Here is a 14,475-nt window from a genome sequence, read left to right as displayed (position 1 = left end):
TCACCCAAGGGTTTCTACTAGCAACCAACCCCTTTTTGCCTGTTAGATATCATGGTGATCATAATACAGACAGTGTGACATCAGTCAACCCCATAGCAACAGACTGATGTGGAAGTCAGATGATTAATTTAACCTAAGTTCAGACAGAAGGAGGCACTGGTTGATTTTATGGGCAGCCTGCCACGATGAAATGTCAAGAGATGCAGAGAAGTTATCATTATGTACAGGAAGTGAAGGGAAAGAGATACTACGGCACCAAACAGTGCCAGGAAACTGGGAAGATAAAGGAAATATCAGACAAACTCAGGTGCCAAGGTCATCATCAAAAGATCGACAGTAGTAGATGGGTGATTTGGCCATGTACTCTAGGGAAACTGAGAAAGTGGGAGAAGCTATATTAACTTGCCAAAGAATCCCTCATTTAAGAATGAGGAGATCCTTCAGACCATTAGCTTGAGTCTTTTTAAAAAGACCGCTGAGACTTTAAAAACAATTATGTAAGATGAAATGTAAGTACGAGAAAACACACTGTCTTAATTAAATGCCAGGGATGGGAGGGAGTCACCTGAAAGGGTTACACGGACAGCGAACCAGCCTGTCCGGAGTCAAATCCCGGCTTTGCCTCTTACCAGCGGGGTGACATCAGGTGAGATAAGTTACTAACCTCATTATGTCTCCTTTGCCGCCTCTGTAATGGGGATGACAACAGACCCACCTTACAAGGTTGTTACTGGACGTCAAGGAGTGTACAATACACAAGAAATGCTTAGCACATAGTAAGCCCTGTCTAAATGTTTCCCATTGTTCTAATTATTCGTGAGCCATGTCCTCAAAGTTTCCACACCGAGTCCCTTGCTCAGGAGGCCCCATCCCATTTACACTCGCCCATGGGACTCTACCATTTCAACACCATCCGGATTCTGGGAAAAGATTAAGCAATTTTGCGTGTATTGTCAGGGAGGCTCATTGAATGATTCCAGGCTGTGGTTCTGAGGGCTACAGCTCCAGAGTTTCTGAATAGAGCATCAGTTTCCAAACAAACATGTAATGCAAACATTTGCCAACATCCAAACATTGGATTCACCAAACAAAGACTTGGAAAATTGACACATTTGTTTCAATCAAAGCAAATAAATGATAGGCTTGGGTTATTAGGATGCATACGCATTTTGTTTACATTTCCGGGAATTGCTTTCGACAAAAAAGCAGCCAGCAGGTGGAACTGCTTCCATTTAAACAGTTAGACTATTAGGATGAAACAGGCATTTCTAGAATATTTTCTTAGACCTCTGCGGTTTCAAAGAAGCTAGGTTGACAAAGGATTCAATCAGATGATCTGATTGGGTTGAGCCTCCTATTATGCACAAACTATGCTGTCTGAAATTATTCCCCTGTAGATCCCACCCAGCATCTCCGTGATTCTATTCTCAGCATTATTCTGTTTAAGAAATCCTGTACTCTGCAGTATCCGGAAATACTCGGTTTTGATGGTTGCAGGAACCATTACTCTTGGTTTTATCTGTGAAGTCCCGGGCATTAGCTTGTTTTTTTGTTTATTATTCCTCCCATGGCTGTAAAGATATTTTATTCCATTTCTTGAGGGAAACAAGTTTTAATTGCCAATTGACGAGGTATTCAACATGATAAGGTATCTAAACCCTGAGAGCTTCCTCTTTTCATTAAAATGTAGATCCAATTTCTTTTCCCTTAATGCCACATGCTGTTATTAAACTGAAATAACGGAAATAGTAAAAGCCAGATGTCACTTCGGTCTCAGGTTTGACGTGGGGCACAATTTCCTCTCCTCAAGTTTAATCTGCCGTTATTTACTAACCCCATCCTTTGGAAGAATGCACAATTTAAATGTAAATGCAATTTACATAGGGGAGCAGATAGATTTGCAGTTTCAATTGCCAATAACCATTTGCAAAGGGGGAAATCAACTAAAGCAAAGATCAGCAGCTGTCAGGCTGAAGTCTGCATCACTTGCCATTATCCTAGACTTTCCTCCTGAAGACACCTGCCTCTGAGCCTCAGCTAGGCGGGCAGAAGGAAGTGGAGAACCGAGGCATTTCCCCAGATATTTCAAACTGCATTTACTATTGACTAGGGGAGAAAAGAGGAAGTTTGGGTTTCAATGTGCAAATTCAATTGGCATCATCATTGGAGTCATTAACTGAGTCATCTCTTTCAACAAATATTTATTGATCATCTCCTGTAGGACAGACAACATGCTTGGCCTAAATTAGAAAATGGTAGAGGGGCACCTGGGTGGCTCCGTCAGCTGAGTGTCCGATTCTTGATTTCAGCTCAGGTCATGATCTCACGGTTGTGTGATCGAGCCCCGTGTTGGGCTCCGCGCTCAGTGTGGAGCCTGCTTAAGTCTCTCTCTCTCTCTCTCTCTCTCTCTCTCTCTCTGTCTGCCCCTCCCCTGCTCACTCTCAAAATAAATAAATAAATAAACAAACATTAAAAAAAGAGAAGCTGGTATAGGAGAATACAAAGATACAGCCCTTCATTTAAAGAGCTCATTGTCTCCTTCAAGAGAAACAAATGATTTCGAGAAAATAAGGTAATCTGTTAACAGAGTGCTCCTGTAAACCCACATTTGGAAGCCCTTAGGGTTGAAAGATTCATTTAGACTGAGACTTCCAGAATGATCAGTCGTTTGCCCTATAACAAGGGGGCTGAGGACAGCCTGTTCTAGGAGTATGGTGATAGAAGAGACAAGAGGAAAATGAGGGGGGGGGGGCAGTAGGGGAGCGGACGGGTCAGGGCCAGCTTCTGAGCCGTGCTGAGGAGTTAACCCTTCACCTCTAGGCACATTTGGAAGTTTGTAAGCAGGACTTGGCAAGATTACATTTGTTGGACGCTGGCTGTAGGGCTCTGTGTTTATGCATCCGATACGATTTAGGGTGGATTCGGAGTGGATGTGAGTTCATAGTGCAGAGTCTGGAGGCTATTCGAAGAATTGTTACAACAGTCCAGAAAAGAGAGGATTCAGACTTGGACCAGGCCAGTGTGGGGGAGGGCGGTAGAGGAAGTCACATGACTCATGAATGATTTAGGAGCTGGAAGAGCCAGGGCAGGGTGTCTCTTTGGATGTTTCGCCCCTTGACCTCACTCTTACGGGCACGAACTCCATCTCAATCTTTTGTCTCAGCCATGAGCCCACTTGGAGTTTGGTCTACACAGCACTGATGCTTTAATTATTCTGTATTCGTCTAGTCAGTGCTTGATTATCCACACTACTTGAAGGCAGCAGCATTGCAGACAACCCATAACTCTTCTATTTGGCTTCGGAATTAATTGCACCTTTTAGAGCAAATTTGCCTTCCTAATTAATCTTTCTTAGGCTAATATTAAAATTAACTAAGGGGTACCTGGGTGACTCAGTCGGTTAAGCGTTCAGCTTCGGCTCAGGTCACGATCTTACGGTTTGTGAGTTCAAGCCCCGCATCGGGCTCTGTGCTGTCAGCTGGGAGCCCGGAGCCTGCTCCGGATTCTGTGTCCCCCCCCCACCCCAAACACACACACCCTCTCTCTGCCCCTCCCCCGCTTGTGCTGTCTCCAAACAAAACATTAACAAAATTTTTAATGAAAAAAAAATCAAATGAACTAATATTCTCCAAGCCCAAAACAGCTGGGCAGGGGAAGGGGCGAGCAGGGCTGAACAGCAGGAGAAAGCCACTTCACCTTAAAATTCAGGGTGAATCATCCACAGGGGCCATGAGCTGGGTCTAGCTCATTGAGAGGTGGCCATATAACTAGAGACTTCAGGGGCGCCTGGGTGGCGCAGTCGGTTAAGCGTCCGACTTCAGCCAGGTCATGATCTCGCGGTCCGTGGGTTCGAGCCCCGCGTCAGGCTCTGGGCTGATGGCTCAGAGCCTGGAGCCTGTTTCCGATTCTGTGTCTCCCTCTCTCTCTGCCCCTCCCCCGTTCATGCTCTGTCTCTCTCTGTCCCAAAAATAAATAAACGTTAAAAAAAAAATAATTTAAAAAAAAAATAACTAGAGACTTCAGTGCTTTGGGGGTTCGGTTGCCAAGCACCTACTATGCACTGAGAACCTGGCTGAGCCTGAAGATGGGAAGATAAACACAGCGAAGTCTCTGTTATTAAGGAGCTGCCTGTTTAACGGGGACAACGGAGGAGTAAACAGATCGTTTAATCAAATGCAGTCAGGGCTCTGGCGGAAGCATCTTCTCAAGAGAATAAGGCATGAGCAAGGTTAATGGAGAAAAAACAAAAACAAAGTTGTATGAAACAAAGAGGGGTGGGGCGCCTGGGTGGCTCAGTCGGTTAAGCGTCCGACTTCAGCTCAGACTTCAGCTCAGGTCGTGATCTCGTGGTCCATGAGTTCGAGCCCCAAGTCGGGCTCTGTGCTGACAGCTCAGAGCCTGGAGCCTGTTTCAGATTCTGTGTCTCCCTCTCTCTGACCCTCCCCAGTTCATGCTCTGTCTCTCTCTGTCTCAAAAATAAATAAAGGTTAAAAAAAAAAATTTTTTTTTAAACATAGGGGGGGAAAAGTTGCCTAATTGCTGTTTTATAAACACACCAGCAAATACGCTTTTAATAAAATGTGTGCATGTAGTTTCTTCTTCCAGTAACTCAAGTTGGCGAATTATGGTGTGGTCTTCCCTAGTGATTAAAAAAAAAAAAAAAAAAAGTTTACTTCTTTTGAGAGAGGGAGGGAGGGGCAGAGAGAGAGGGAGACAGATAACCCCACATAGGCTCTGCACAGGGCTCGATCTCATGAACTGTGAGATCATGACCTGAACAGAAATCGAGATGCTTAACCCACTGAGCCACCCAGGCGTCCCTTCCCTAGTGATTTTTAATTGTAATATTTCAGCACCAAGATTCCCTCCAAGCTGCCATGGAGGGGTGGGGGCACAGAGCAGCCCCACTCAAGGGCAACCAGGACAACTCCACCCCTGCCTGCTTTACATGTTGAGCTCCTGTGAGGACTACCTTTAAAGGAAGAGAAAATGGCCCTAGACCCAACATAGGTCTAGCCTCTAGCCCTGTTACGAAGACAAAGCAAACCTTGGATACTGACAAATCATGATCCGGAGGGCTCCCTTCCTGGTGTCCTGTAAGTCCTGCCTACAGAGATTTATTGTGCATAAACCTGAAAGAAATAATCTGTGGGTGACAGAGGGATAACTGAAACGTGTTTTTTGTCCTCAAAGGGATCAAGTTCTAGGTGGAGAAACCAAAAACAGGCAAGGGAAAAGGTAAATCAAAGTTCATAATCGAATACCAACACAGTGGTACCCATGGGTGCCCCAGGAGTTCGGAAGCAGAAAAGAAAATCACCATTGGTTGGGGGGTGGTAGGTGTTCAGGGAAAGCTTCCTGGAGGAGGTGGAATTCAGAGTGCAAGCTAACGCGTAGGCAAGGTCTAGGTAGGCAGGAAGCATGAGGATGGGCATCCTAGGCGAAGACACATCGTGAACAAAGGAAAATGGAGAAGGAACGGAGTAGGCTGGCCACAGCAAAGGATTGCTTTGAGAAGTGGAAAGATACAGTTGAACCAGAGAGCCCTAAGATTTCATAGTAAGGTGTAGGCCCCCAGGACCCTTCTTCCTCCAGGATCCTCCCATTCTGGGGCCCGCTGATGCCAATAATGGGTTGCCCCTCGAGGCCGCTGACAGAGGGAGCTCAGTGATGACAGCAGGGCCATCAGGAAGACGAGCCTGACAGTGCAGGCCAAGATGCATTTTGGAAGAAGAGACACCCTCAGGGAGGGAGATGCTGTGGGTTCTTGGCCCTAGTCTCTCCATGAAATGGTCATGAACAGTAGTGAAGGGAAAGCACAGAGCCCTGGGAGTGCCAGAGTCCCAACCAGGAGCTCAGAGGCCACCAGAGGACCTTGAGAGGCAAATGCAGAGTGGTCAGGAGTGTGGACTCTCCGGTCAGACTGCCTCTGTGCCCCGGACCGGCCACTTACTATAAGCTCTGTTCCCCCGGGCCCTGGCTTTCACGTCGATAAAGTGGAAACATAATAATAGTACCTTCTTTACAGAATTATTGAGGACTGAATTAGTGCATCTCAAGTGCTTAAAACACTATTTTCACTGAGTGCCCACGGGTAAGTGCTCCAAAGTGTGAGTTGTAAGTAAAGCCCCGTTACTATGCCAAGGCATTAGGGTCCTATCCCAGGGCTCTTGGTGGGGAGGGGACACAGGTGTGACAGTGTCCCAACCTCATTCCACGTCCTAGCCCACCCATCCTCTGGAAGCCAGAGAAACGGCAAGCAACTTGTCCTCCTCTAAAGAACCATCAGGGATCTGCTCTTCCTCCAAGGAACGCTTGAGAGAGAGAGAGAGAGAACGAGAACGCACTGGAGGGGATGGGCTTACAGCGCAGGAGGGGGAGAGGGTTCATTCAGCACCAGGAACACTCACCAAGGAGCAGCCACAGTTAATAAAAGACAAGACAAACCAGGTGGAGAGGGCATGGTGGGAGATCCAGTCCTCTCCCTCAAACCCAGGAAAGGTCAATACCCGTGGCTTAAAGGAGGCTCTGCAGGAGTTTAGGACAGCACAGAAAGATAATCAAGGTGGAAGCAAAAGAAGAAAGAACAAGCAGGAACATAAAACGGAGCAAAGCACGAGGCTAAGGGAGAAGGGAGCCCTAATGGCCTGTATACACGTTTAATGTACTTGCAGGAGGATTTCTAATTTGACCTAGCTTTCCAGCAGCCACGCAAAAATTGTCCATTCCATACTCATAAAATAAAAACAAAATAACTGTCCCAGAGAATTCTATCTGTCCCTGGTACTAAGAAGCGTAGATGTTTCCTGGGGATCCTCTGAGTGTGCAGAGCAATGGGGTGACAGCTGCAGGGCGAGGCTGCAGGTTGGCGGGGGTAGGGGGCGCTCAGTGAAGGGTCCCGGGGGCACCAGGAGCTCTCAGCTTTATCCTGAGGACGGCGGGGGCCAATTTTTTTTTCCATAATTTTTAAACCCAATTAATTTTAAACAGTTTCCAGCAGAAGGAAATTATAAGCAAATATAAAGTGAAAATATAATGAAAGTCACACATACCCTTCACTCTGCTTCAATAGCTGTGAACGCTTTGCCTGTCACCAAAGGGCTTTGAGCAGGGGAGTGACATGATGACATTTATGTCTGAGAGAAATGCCTCCAGAAGCCTTGGAGAGAAAGACAGGAGTGGTGCAGGACTGGACATGGGTGTCATTAGGTTGAGGCTGCAGCGAACGTTCATTCATTCATTCGTTCATGCATGCATTCATTCATTCATCCAACAAATACTTCCTGAGTCCTAACACATGCCTGGCAGTGTTCTCAGTGCTGTGGATTTAAAGGTAAATAAAGTAACGGGGTTCCTGCCCTCCTAGAGCTTATGTCCTAGGAGGAGAAAGCAGACAAGCAAGTGAAGCGAACAAGAAAATTTGGGAGTGTGACAATGAGACAGACTGATGTGACAGAGAAGGTCTTGGGGGGGCGGGGGACTAATTCAGCCTGGGTGGTCAGGGAGGGTCAGGCTTGCGTTCCCGCAACAGGAAAGCCAGCTGGCTGCAAGAGTGGGGGAGAGAGGAGACCAGAGGGACAGGGCGAGAAGGGGTGATGGCTTGGACTGAGGTGGTGGCAGTGGAGGTACAGAGAAGTGCATTTGGGGGGACAGTTAGGAGGGAGAGCCAACAGGACTTGGCGATGGATCGAATGCAGGGGCGTCAGGAATCACTCTCTGGCTCGAATTGAAGGATGATTCCTGGCTCCAATATGTAGGCAGACAAGGGTGCCCTTTACTGAGACAGAGAAGAGGGGTAATGGGCAGAGCTCGGATCCCCAGGGGACCCCCTCACAGCCTTTCAAAGTGAGGGCCTGACAAAGCGAAGCCACTTCTATCACCAGCTCCAGTCAAGAGATCGATTATCCATGGAGCTTCTGGATCAGACGGTTGCCTCAGGAAATTCCAAGGGATCACCGCCATCACCCCTAACCCCCCAAAGCTGGTAGTAAGCCACCGCCACTTCCGATCACGTAGAGAGTATGGAAGGATGCTTGCCTGGGCAGTGGACAAGGTGATGGAGATACCACAGCCTCTGGGGGAGGGTGGGAACATTGAACTGAACCAGAGGACTATGGTCTCCATGGTGATGTTTCTATCATGATAGCAGGGGTCCTGTGAAGCCACGTCTGTGTCTCACGCCATTTTGGGGCTGGGCTGATCTCAATGCCCCCCATCTCAGGCGGTTACGAGGGCTGAGATTCAAAAGGAGCAGGGTTTTGCTGCTTTTGGAATATGCAGGACTACGCAGGTCTGGCTACAGGGAAGCCTAGCATTAGAATTTCAATCCTGTGACTTTTGCATGGTGCACAGATTAGAAGGGACACAAAAGGTGGCCTGTGAAGACAGTCGGGGCAGGGAGGAGAAAGATGTCCCCCAATGCAATCTAGACAGGAGACCACAGTGGCTAGGCGGGTGTCTGTTTCTGGAAATGACTCCTCCAACTCTCCTTCGCCCCATTTTTAGCTATTATCAGTCCTTGCAACACCTTGCCCTAGAAGGGCATTTTTTTTTCAGCTGTCTATTTTTGGGGGGAGGGCAGGGACGGGCATTCGGAGTCATTGTCTGGGAATGAATCCTGGACAGCAGGAGGTTGCTGCTCTCACTCCTCGTCCCCATCACCCCGTCATCTGTCACCCAGCGAGGGCCGCAGGCAGCCGGGCTGCGGACTGCCTAATGAAGACAGAGAGGTGGTTCCGGCTGTGCACAGGTGCCGCTTCCCCATTACCAGAGGTGACATTCCGAAACACTCCTCATTACAGAGCAGACATTGGACAGGGCTGGGACACATATTGATGGCAGCAGGGCCAGCCAGCGTCTGTCTCAAATCCCACTGCCCCTGAGAGAGCAAGCGAGAGAGCCAGAAAGAGGCGTCATGAGTGTCAAAAGCACAGGCCCCTCACTTTGCAGAGAGAAATTCATTCTTGCGCGCATTTAGGGCTAAGTCATTCTCGCCCGCACACCCAAGGGTCCCTATCTTCAGGCACCCCCAGCGCCGGCCAGCTCCTGAAGAACCTCCAGCTCCTTGCGTCCTGGGAAAGGCTGGTGGTGTGAATGGCTGTGGGTGGGTGGGGGCTGGTCCTCGGAATCAGACCTGGATCTGGAATGGGGCCCACGATGTAGCTAGGGGCGATGCAGGCAGGCCAAGGAGAAGAACTTGCAGACTGAGGGCGATCGGGGAGGGCGCAGGGGGAGACCCACAGTCGTGGCGCCTCCTGTGCAGCAGACAGTAAGTGGACAGATCTCCAGCTGGGCTGGGCTGGGCTGGGCCGCGCGTTCCCCTTCGGGGACGGCCGGGAACTGCACACGCGGCCCGCGCCGACGGCTCCCGCTGGCGCCGTAGCCGCGAGCGAAGTGGCTGACGCCGGCGGGGGGGGGGGGGGGGCGGGGGCTCGCCGCGGCCCGGACACCCCCGCCCGCCGCTGTGCGCACGCGCGCTCGGCCCGGCCGCCCCCGCCCGCTTCTAAACCCGCAGCAGACGGAACTCGACTTAAAAATAACTATTTTGACAGTTCAGATGTAAATATGTGAACGACGCGTGGGGCTGTTTTTCCTTCACACTTCCCCTCACCCCCTCGCTCCCTACCCCAGCCTCTACTCGGCTGAGGCTGAGATGATGGGAGAGCGCCGCCTGCAGGACGCGCCCCAAAATGTAGCGGAGGGCGGGGCGGCGGTGGAAAGTGACCGGGTCCGAGAGCACTAGGCCCCTTGCGGGGGAGGCGGGGGGGGGGGGGGGGGGGGGGGGGGGGGGGGAGAAGGAGGGAGGGGGAGGAGAAGGAAGAATCAGATGTTGGAAGATCCCCAGCTCGCTTTCGCCACGCCCCACGACACTGCATTTAGAGGCATCCGTATCTATTTCTCGTCTGTTACCGGAGAGAGGAGAAGTTATCTAGGATACAAGTGAGCTAATGTAATAATTCCTGACCTCACCATACGCGTCTTCAATTCAACTTGAATTGTGTTTACTGAATCTCTATCGTGTTTACCGACTCTCTGGCTCTATCCGGTACCGACACTGTGCCGGACGCAGGGGACGATGTGAGATATGCAAAACTTTTTGCCATCTGTAACTCTTGTTTCAGGTGACCCTTTGGGTTAACTCGTACCCCTGCTTGGCGCTGGGCCCTGAGCTAAGGAAGCGCTTCAGCACATGCTGTCCTATGGATCCTCACAAAAACTTGTGGGATGGGCGTTATTATCTGCATTTGACATATGCCAAACAGAGGTTTGGGGAGATTGAGTTCTCCAGGCTACCACAGCTAGGGAAGAGAATTGAAATCAGAATGCGAGTCTGGTGCTGTTTCCCCCAGAGCCAATTGAGAGGAAGGGAGGTAGAGGTCCACCCATCCTACAAGCAGGGAAACCGAGGTCCAGACAGACAAAGACGCGTGTCTGTCTTACCACCAACAAGCACCTTAGCTGGAGCAGAGCCAGGACAAAAACACAGGAGCTTTAGGATTGCCAGCCCAGGTTTTTGCCAGAGGTTTTCTGACTGTCTCCTTGGAAGGAGGGTAGAGGAAAAGGTAGTTGGAAAGAGAAAGGAAGGAGAAGGGAAAAGGAGGGAGGAGGTCTGGAGCATAAGCAGGCATAGGCGTACGTAGCTTGGCTGGGCAGAGCCGTGAGATAGGGGCAGTTCCTTGTCAGACCTCCCAGCTACACCTTTCTTTGTTCCCTTTTTCCCCACCAGGTCGTCCCCAGCCTGATGTACCAGTGATGCTGTGGGGCAAATGCCTGATGACTGCCCAGTCCTTGCCTCCCTCCTGGATTACAAACCCTAGGGGATCAAAGCCTAAAGCAAAAGAGAGGAAGCACTGATGAAATTTCAGGTATCGGACTCTTGGGGAGGAGAGGCATTTGGGAGCAATGGGGCTTGCCTGCAACAGAAGGGGCTACGTATAGCTTCTGCTTGCAAGGTCGTGGCTGCCTCTGGCTGTGCATATGACTACGGGCAGATGTCTGTAGCTGTTGGCAAGGAGAGAAGGGTCCCTGGGATCTGTGCTTTGAACGATTTTTTCCTCTTCATCCTTCAAGGCTCAGCTGAAATTCGCCTCCTCTGTGAAGCCTTCCCTGATCCCTCCCCACTTTCCAAACAGCTCCACTCTCTCAGGTCCCTGCAGCCTTAAAGCACTTTGCTACACTCTTCCTAAGGTTTCTTGCATCCCTCAAGCCTTGGCATGTTGCTTTTTATTAAATTGTGAATTCCTCAAGGAGCAGAGCAATGTCTGATGTCCCTGTTTCTCCTGCAGCTCCTCCCACGGGACTTTGCACTGAGTCAGGACTCGATCTTGATTGAAAGGCTTGAGTTGACAGCAGTACAGGGCACACTCTCTCCACACAAGGAGGTAAGGACCGGTGCTGACAGCAGAAGGGGCAGGGACAGACGTCCCTGCCGACTCCTGAAGGCTGAAAGGTGTGGGGCACTTGCCTGCCCCAGACCATCTCGCAAACACTTTCTGAGTGTTTACGTGCTAGGCAGCATGGTAGCCGAACCAGGAGAAGGGGTGGTCACCCCTTTCAGGAGCAGCAAATCCACTGCTCTAAACTATAGATTAGCCTCATCCTGCCCCAAACCACTCCATGCCTATAGGATGCTGGCTTTGGGGTTAGACCTCCTGGTTCTAGCTCTCCGAGCCCCTCTCAGGGCCCCTTATTTCAGTGATAATTTGGAATCTCTGTCCCTCCAATCAAAGTGGAGTCATGATATAAGAATTCTTTTTAGGATTTTATTTTTAAGTAATCTCTACACCCAATGTGGGGCTCAGACTTACAACCCCGAGATCAAGAGTCACATGCTCTGCCAACAAAGCCAGCCAGGCACCCCAAAGAATTATTTAAAAAAATACTTTTGATATATAACTCAAGTACCATATAATAATTCTTATTCTTAATGTGAAGCCATCTGGTAGCATTTTGCTCTCCTTGTAAGTCTGAAACTTCCCATTTGTTCTGTCAATAGTCCTGAGAAGCCCAACTAAAGGTCTTTATTCTGTCTGTAAAAATCAAAGCACTTTTCAGACTATGTGATCCTATTATAATCCTAAACCACCTTCCCTGTTTCCCCACCCCACCTCCCTAGCCAGCTTGATCCCACTATTTCTCTGAGATTCCAGGAGGCAGGAGCCCTGGATGTATAGGAAGCTCACAGCTCCAGGGGCTCGGTGGGTCTCCCCAAGCCTCCTTCTAAGCCCTGTCACCTCACTTGACTTCCATGCCCCTGACTTCCTCCCAGTCTCCAACCTTCCTCCTCTCCCCGGCAGAGTCGGTAGAAATAAATGTTTAGCTTCTGCTGCCGGAACGTATCACAGTGCGAAATAAACACGGATGCCCCATCTACCCTGACAACATAATTCATTTACTGCAAAGGGATATAATAAAGTCTGTTTATTACAGCAATTAACAGAGCAGCATTTGCCGGCATGCTTTTCAGAGGCAACCAGAAAAGTGCTTACTCCAGGTGCATAGATTCAGGAAACCATGCAACTTGAGCCAAAATGAAACCAATTAGACGCTTAGTAAATGCATCCCAGCCACCCTAGAAAAATTAGCCATCCTGGAGTCAGTTCAGCTGAGGTAGAACCTCTGTACGGGAGTCCAACACAGTATGAGTGCTACTTTGCTGGGTTTAGACCTGGACCGGTCTCCAGGGTCATGGTCTCGAGGATGTGCATGAAATGGTCCCCCCAACCCAACCACCCCAGCTGCTGGGTTCAAATCTCACTGACGATCAGAACATATAGGTGGGGAACGTTAGCACCGTTGACTTTCAGGGTACCACTGGGGTGGAAATGGGGACATAGGGAGAGGACCAGAGGCTGGGCCAGGGATAAGGGACAGAGTATGATCAGCTCTAAGAAATCCTTTCCTCAAACCCCGACTTCAAGAGCATTGTCAAAATTTAAGACCTCAAGCGCCTGGAGAGAAACATGGCTGTATGTGGGGGTGGGTAGGAAGGAGAGGAACCCAGGAATCTGCTTTCCAGCCTGGAGGATGTATGCTAACTTGCTTTGGGCACAAAGATTGGACAAAGACACGAAGTCAAATTGCCTTAGTTCTTTGGCGGAGGGGCAGAGGCGAAGGGAAGTACCGGTTTAGATTTCCCAGTGATGGTAAGTGTATCTGATTAATTAATCAAACTTAGCTCTCTAGCCCTTTCAAGGGACCGGGGGTTGGCCTGTACCAACAGGACATTCTTTGGAACCAGGTCTGATTTTCCCAAGAGGAGCAGCAGCCACCACCCCCCGCCCCCCCCAACCCTGGACCAATGTCATAGCCGTGCAGGAAAAACTCATCTAGAGCGGCAGCTCTTTCTTTTTCCTCTGGAGCAGCCTCTCAGGGAGACCATGGGGAGTTTTGATCTCCCTGAAAATATGAAACAGAGCTCCTAAGCCAGCTCGAAACCCAACGGCTCACAAGTGCAGAGGCAAACCACCGCCAATTCCCCTGGTTGAGGCGTGCACGACCCAGTGGGTTCCCCCTTTCCTCCATTACTCTTTTTTCTTCTCAGGCCTCTGGGAGAAGATGCGGCATTGAAGGATGAGGGCAGAAGCCCGCCTGGCCTCTCTGGAACAGAGAAAGTCAGAGCTTTGAGCATCATGAACAACGGGATAAAAATAGCAGCGTTGCCATGGCAACGGAGGCTGGGAGAGTCCTGAGGATCTGGCTGGGTCCTGCCATCTCCCCTGCAGCCTTCCTCCAGCCTGTCTGATGGAACACAGGAATGACTGAGGGAGGAGGACCGGCTGCCCGAGAAGGGCAGGGAGACAGACCAGTAGCCCACTAGGAAACCCTTGAACTTCAGGGCCTCGAGTTGCTGTCGAGGTGCCCAGCTTTGGGGGCTCCGGGCTTTTGGAATGCCTTCCTCAGGATAACGAGTTCCTCCAGGGATGGGCTGGGTAGTTCCCCCAACCTCACCCTCCTGGCGGATGGTCCTGGCTTCCCTGTGGATAGCCAAAGTTTCTGTTTCTTCTTCATGATCTGTGGTTCTGATCCTACAGGAATTTACAGAAGGGAACCCAGACTGGACTGGCCACACAGCCCAACACAGTAGGCACTGACCTAGGGGGTATGGCCTGGGGAATAGAGGACTCACTCGGACCAGCCCGCCCCCTGCTCCTAGCTTTTTTAGCCACGTAGGCTTAGGATGCTGTTTGTATTGGGAACAGGGTGATGGTGGTGACAGCTCTCTCATGCTCTTGCTTTTGTGTCAGAGGGATGGAGCGTTCGTTCTTTGAGAATAGATTCTGGTTCTTGGTTCTGATGGTGTTGTCAGACCCGTCACCTGCTGGGCACAGCAGCCGCCTCCAGGGTGGACACCAGGCTTTCTGGATCAGCCTACCGGGAGCCCCCCAAATGCAGCAGCCAGAAGTTTCCTTCTCTGGTGAAAGCCCATCTTCATCGTTGTAAACCAAGTGTTTGCCTCCAAAAGTTCAAGCTCAT

Source organism: Leopardus geoffroyi, chromosome C3 (genome assembly GCF_018350155.1).
Source record: "Leopardus geoffroyi isolate Oge1 chromosome C3, O.geoffroyi_Oge1_pat1.0, whole genome shotgun sequence".
In the NCBI taxonomy this organism is placed as follows: domain Eukaryota; kingdom Metazoa; phylum Chordata; class Mammalia; order Carnivora; family Felidae; genus Leopardus; species Leopardus geoffroyi.
The sequence above is the reverse complement of the archived record's forward strand: the minus strand, read 5'-3'. Positions refer to the sequence as shown.